This window comes from Nicotiana tomentosiformis, chromosome 12 (assembly GCF_000390325.3).
Source record: "Nicotiana tomentosiformis chromosome 12, ASM39032v3, whole genome shotgun sequence".
NCBI lineage: Eukaryota > Viridiplantae > Streptophyta > Magnoliopsida > Solanales > Solanaceae > Nicotiana > Nicotiana tomentosiformis.
In genome coordinates, this window is record NC_090823.1 from 55,793,557 (window position 1) to 55,800,503 (window position 6,947).

Below are 6,947 nucleotides of genomic sequence, written 5' to 3' on the forward strand. Positions count from 1 at the left end.
GGTTCTACTCAGAGTTTCGCCTATGAAGGGCATAATGAAGTTTCGGAGGAAAGGAAAGTTTATTCCTTGATATATTGGTCTATTGAGTTCTTCAAGAGAGCTGGTGAAATAGCTTTAAGGCATTCTTTTCCACCCAGCTTATCGGGAATTCATCTGTTTTCCCAAGGTTCTATGCTTCGTAAGTACTATGAGGATTTTTCACATGTGTTGGATTACAGCTCGGTGTAGTGGTAAAAGTATTTGACTTATGATGAGGAGCCAATGGCCATTTTGGATAGGCATGTTCGGAAGCTGATATGGAAAGATATTGCATCAATAATTGTTCAATGGAGAGGTCAACATGTTGAGAAGGCGACATGGGAGACAGAGCATGATATGCTGAGCAAATATACTTACCTTTTTGTTCTATGTATTTTAGCCTCGTTCCCTTATTTGATGTTCCCCATATGTGTATTTGAAGTTTGGTGAATTACAGGGATTGTTGGGATTGGTTTCGGGAATGTTTTTGAGTGAATTGAGACACGTAATCTCATTTTGGAAGCTTAAGAGTTGACCAAGATTTGACTATTATGTAAACAATCTCGGATTCATATTTTGATGGTTTCAATAGGTTCGTATGGTAAATTTGGACTTAGACGTATGTCCGAATTTGTATTTAGAGGTTCTTAGGATGTTTGGAAACTTCATAAGTTTGACCGGTGATTGACTTTGATGATTTCATATTCAGATTTTGGTTCCGGAAGTTAGAATAGGTTAAATTTTTCATTCGATACTTGTGTGCAAAGTTTGGGTTTAATCCGAATTGGTTAAGCTTGAATCGGATGCTTGGTTAGAAGTTTGGAAGTTAATGAACTTAATAGAGACTTAACGTGTGTTTTGATCATGGATTCGTGGTTTTGATGTAAGTCGTCGTGTTTTTTGCATTCGGGAAAGTTTGGATAAAGTATTGAGACTTGTTGCTATGATTGTGCGGGGTCCCGGGTGGCTCGTGTCGTTTTTGGACCACCCGAAGCATTGTTATGTTGAAGCATATTTACTGGTGTCAGGTCTTCATCGTGACGGGGGCTAGGTTACGATTGCGGAGTGTATCTTGGAGCAGGGGAGGTTTTCTTCATCGCTTTTGCGGCAAGCGAGTCGAGGTTCCCGATGTGTTACTTTGAGCTGGGTGGATTTCCTTCTTCGTGTTCGCTCATGGGGAATCACGTTCGCGAAGAAAGCTGGGCGATGGGGGAGCTGTGTTACGGCCCAAACTCCCACCGGGGCCGTGATGGCGCCTAAAACCTCTTGCTAGGCAAGCTAGTGATTAGATGTTAGCAGTAAACTCAAATAATAATATTAAATAATCTCAATAGTGGAATAAGCATAAGTAACTGAAGCCAATAGTCATAATACACCTAAAACCATCACATGACTTGGTGTCAACGAGTAAATGAGCACTACATAATTTAAATGCAGAGTTTAATTCAAGATACAGAACTGTCTAAATGATAGAACAATGATAACATAAAAAAAGCAGAAGGGGACTTTAAGGCCTGCGAATGGAATCAGCAACTACCTCGAATCTCCAAGAACTGATACTGGCGCCTCCAACTAACAATCACCTCTCCCGACAGTAATTGGATCTGCACTTAAAATGCAGTATAGTATGAGTACAACCGACCCTATATACTCAATGAGTAACAGTAACAAGCTCGGCAAGGTTCAACATTACATACTAGTAACCAATAACAACAATAATAGAATAATAACGGTAAAGAAAGGTAGCTCAAGCAATGTTAAATTCAACCTTTTTCACAAATACCAGGAAAGTATGCATGCTTTTCAAGAATAACAGTTAATGCGTAAAGTCATCTAAACATGATTTTATCAATTTAACAATGATTCTAAGTCCAACACATTAAATAAGGACATCTAGTACTAATAAACAAAAGGGAAGAATCACAACCTAGTGCATGCATGATATGTAAACATACTCGAATCAACAATATTGTAGTTAAATTATCAAGTATATGAAGTCTCAACACATGTATAGTGCCTGGCACAATTTCCCTTCAATTATCAGACACAAAAACACTCAGCATTGTACAGGTGCATGATACAAATCTCTCACCAAAGCACATATGTGACTTTGTGCCTGCCCACGGCTAATACCTAACTCAGGAGGGGCGGGTCCTTGCCCAAGAACTGATCAGATCTAAGCCAACGATCAAAATCACTTAGCCTAATATAGGGCCTACTACACGTCACCTCATAATCAATACCACTCAGCCCAATGTGGGGCCTGGCGTACGTGTCACCTCATAATCAATACCAAATTGGCTCTGTGGCCAAAGCTCAGGCATCAACCGCTCAAGTCTCAAATATTAAATATCACAATACTCAGCTCAAACCATTGTCACTCATATAAGGGAATCAACAGTATGTGAGATAATATAAAAAGAATGCATAAAGACAGTGATACAATACGCGGATATAGCATCATGACTGAGAGTATGACTACAATTAAGGCAAACAACTTAGAATAACAAGAGTTGCCCTATAATGTCTCAACCAAATAAGCACATAACCTAGATATGATTTCTAGCATGAATAATAGCTCAAGTAGTCATACAAGTAGAGAAACCACGGATATATCAAGGCATGATAGCAAAACAAGGCACATAATAGCCTAAGGTCTACTTAGATCACAAATAACCCTGGTATACGCACATACGCTCGTCATCCAGCATGTGCTTCACCCCCAATGTATCTTAAATATCATAGCCAATGGAGAAATTACTTTCAAACCAAGTTTAGACATATTACTTACCTCGGAGCACATGATTCAATACTCCAAAAAGCCCTTCCCATGCGAATCGACCTCCAAACGGCTCGAATCTAGTCAAAAATAACTCAATAACATCAAACATGACTATATAGATCGATTCTATGTAATAAATATTCAATATTTATCAAATTCCAAAAGGTCAACAAAATATTCAACCCAGGCCCGCCTCCCGGAACCTGACGAAGTCATAAATCCCGATTACCCATTTGAATATGAGTCTAAATATACAAGTTTCATCCAATCCGACTCTGAATTGGGGTTCAAATCTCAATTTTTCACTCTCCAAAACCAGAGTCAAAATCCCCAAATATCACCTTAAACCCCATATTCAATGTATAATAACCCGTGGGTAAAAAAGACATAATGCTAAAGTCAAATAGAAATTACTTACCCTCTTGATTTGTATGAAAATAGTTACACCCCACACCTAAATAAAGCTTGTCAAGTGTGGTTTCTAGCGTGGCCAGTCAGCGGCGACGCATATTAAGGCAAAGGAAGTTGCACATTTCAATGAGCTTGCGCCAAATGTCTCACTAGGCGCTGCAATCGGGGTGGGCATTTTGTATGTGGATCCAACATGGTTTCCTATGCTTGGCACATCTATATAAAAGGTCGTGAGGCTTATTCTCTCTCATTGTTTTTATAGATTTATCACTCACTACAACTCACCCATAAATTCTCTCAAATCCCATTTGAAGCTTCAAATAGACTAAACTAAATTAGAAGACGGTTCTGTTAAGATTTAGCTTGAGCAAACTGAGAAATCGTTGTTGTAACATCTGTCATCTGGTGGTATTAATTTTGAAAATTCGTTGGAGGAAAAGTTAACCAACATACAAGTGTAGTTAGTTCTTCAACAAGGTATGTAAGGCAACCTTCCTTCTTGGCATGAGTTAGCGTAAGCCTCTCATCCTTTCTAAATAATTCATGTACTGTAAAGTTTGGTAGTTCAAAGCCCTCTCAATTATGTTATCTTGTTCTTGTGCGTTTTTACCAGTAGCATTTCATTCAAATTCTAAATGGTTTCCATGCAGGTATCATGTGGTCGTAAAGCATGATTCATTCAGAGTTTAAACTTGTTATCTCTTGAAACTGGTATTGCATTTATATATATATATATATATATATATATATATATATATATATATATATATATATATATATAGTATTTATTTTACTTTATCGAGCCGCGCTATAGTCAATCAGGTATGACACCTATTATGCAACTATTGATCAATTGGGTACAAAGAGATGAAATGTGATACACTACTGAGCCCTTATGTGGCCGGGTACGACTGATCCCCTGTGTGGCTGGGTATGATGATGTGAGAAGTGAGGTTACCAAGTCGTCCTTTGTTCGGGTATGATTGAGTCCTCTACAAGGCCGGGAATGGAGCAATGAGGTGTGATGCGAGGTTACCGAGTGCTCTTGATGCTGGCTACGCTAAGTTCTATTCAGACCGAGTGTAGCCGAGACCTCCTAAGGTAGGGTATGATCGAGTCCTCTATAAGGCTGGGTATGGAGGGAAATGTGATGATATGCCCAACAAAGTGGCTGAATGTGTGTGTGTGTGTGTGTGTGTGTGTGTGTGTGCGCGTGTGTGTGTGTGTATATATATATATATTAATGCATGACCCCCAATAGCTTATTTATATATATATATATATATATATATATTAATGCATGACCCCCAATAGCTTATTTTACAAAAGCTTGCATACATTTCATGACTCATGGATATAGCAGTTTATGCCACCGGTGGCTTGTCTTTGTATTCAGGTTGAAATCAATTACTCATATCTCTTATGCTATCTCCCTGTTTAATATAATTTTTTAGGATTAGATACTCAGTACATTATCCAGACTGATGCCCCTTTCTTTTGGGTATTTTATTCATGCCCACGGGTATAGATAGACCCGGTGACGTTCCTCCCTAGTAGGGTATTTTTCCTGTAGATTTGGTTGTTTCTCTCCACTCCTTCGGTAAGGAGGGGCCCTGTACCAACCTAGTTATGTATGTGTACACTTATTTTGGTACTCATAAAGGCTTGCAGACTAGAGTTTGGGTGTATGTAAAAGAGTGAGTTGTAACTTTGTCGGGTCTAGTTATGAAAATTTATAGCTTGTATATGTTCTTTTGCAAATTCGTACTCATTTTTGTTTTTGATAGTGGAAATAGCACCTGGAGGCCACATTGGCCCATATTTTATGATTGAGGAAGAATTAAAATGGACGTCATTTCGCATGGGCCTTTGGGCATCGTGTGCCGGTCGCACCTCCCAAGGTTGGGGTGTGACAAACTTGGTATCAGAGCAGGTCGTGTCCTAGGAAGTCTGCAAGCCGTATCTAGTATAGTCTTGTTTATGGGTATGTTGTGCATCATACTTATAAATAGGAGGCTACAAGATATATAGAATGAATACCCTTCTTTCTAATCTAGATCATGCGATAGTGCTGAAGTCATAAGTATTCGCTTCAAAATCTCATCTTGTTTATATTTATAGAGATGCCTACCACGAGACGTCAGGAAATTATGCAAGAATTGTATGAAGTAGCAGGAGAAGGTATCAGTTAGGTGTCACCGGCCCCTATGCGCCAACATGGCCCCTATTCTCTTCTCTTCTCGGAACAACATAGAGAAGAGAATGCACCTCTTGTTCCTCCTCTGGTTGAGCCTGAACAGGATCTAGATATGAGAAGTTTAGTACAACTGTTAACTTGGTTGGGAGCCTCTTAGGCCAGCATCATGCTCCTGCCACTACAGATAAAACAGTTAGTACGAGAGTTTGAGATTTCATAAATTTGGATCACCCGTTGTTCACAGGAACAGATCCAAACGAAGATCCTCAAAGCTTTTCGGATCAAATGCAGCGGACTTTACGAGTGATGCATGCCACTAATACTATATTTGTGGAACTTGCCTCTTACAAGTTGAGGGATATAGATGTAGTGTGGTATAAGACTTGGGAATAGTCTAGGGGAACTCTTGCCCCAGCAGTAAGTTGGAAGGAATTTTTTGAAGCCTTTTTGCAGCAGTATATGCTTATCGAGTTCCGCCGAGCTAAGCAAGATAGGTTTTTATGAGTGGAACAGGGTAACATGAGTGTTCGGGAGCCCAAAATGAAATTTAATTCATTGTAGAGGTATGATCCTTTGATTTTAGGAGAGATGAGTGATATAGTACATTGATTCGTGGGTAAACTGGGACGACACTTGATTAATGAATGCAACACTACTTCTCTGAGTCCGAACATGGACATTGCTCGTACACAAGCCTATGCATAGAGCTAAGAGGATAGAAAAAGGCAATAGCGAGCTGCTCGAGAGAATGATCCGGGCCAACATAAGAGATTCTGGTCTACATGTGATTTGGGAGATTTACGTGGTGAGTTTAGGCCTCCATTTCCCCGAAATCCATCTCATCTTGTGGCTAGTGCAACGTCACAGTTCTAGGGCCAGTGTCATGACTGGATTACCTATTCTAGTAAGGGTAAAATTCCCCGAGGATAAAGCTCACAATATAGTGTAGACCCAAGTAAGATGAGGACCCTAGTGCCGCATTGTGGCTGATGTTGTAGGAATTATTTTGGCATTGCCGTCAGGATTCAGATTTATGCTATTCTTGTGGGTAGCGTGATCACATTATGCACTTTTGCCCAATAAAAATGTGGGTGGCATGGTCATCAATATCATATCCTCATGAGCAAGGTATACGACCGCTGATGGGGAGAGGTAGAGGTAAAGGCGGATTTTCCATGTCCATCCCTGTTCGGCAAAAACAAAATCGCATCTACACATTGTCAGGTCGTCAGAATTGGGATTCTTCACCAGACGTGGTCACATGTATACTATCTGTGTCTTCCACTAATGGGTATGCTTTGATAGATCCAGGTTCTACACTATCGTATAGTACTCCATTTGTTGCTGGTAATTGCAGTAAAGTACCCGAATTGCTATGACAACAGTTAAAAGTGTCCACATCGAATGGAGAGTACATGATAGTTAGGAGGGTATATCGAGGTTGTGATGTGATGATTCATGATCACCGTACCTTGGCCAATTTGAATGAATTAAGAATGGTAGGATTTGATGTCATCATGGGAATGGATTGGTTGGCCT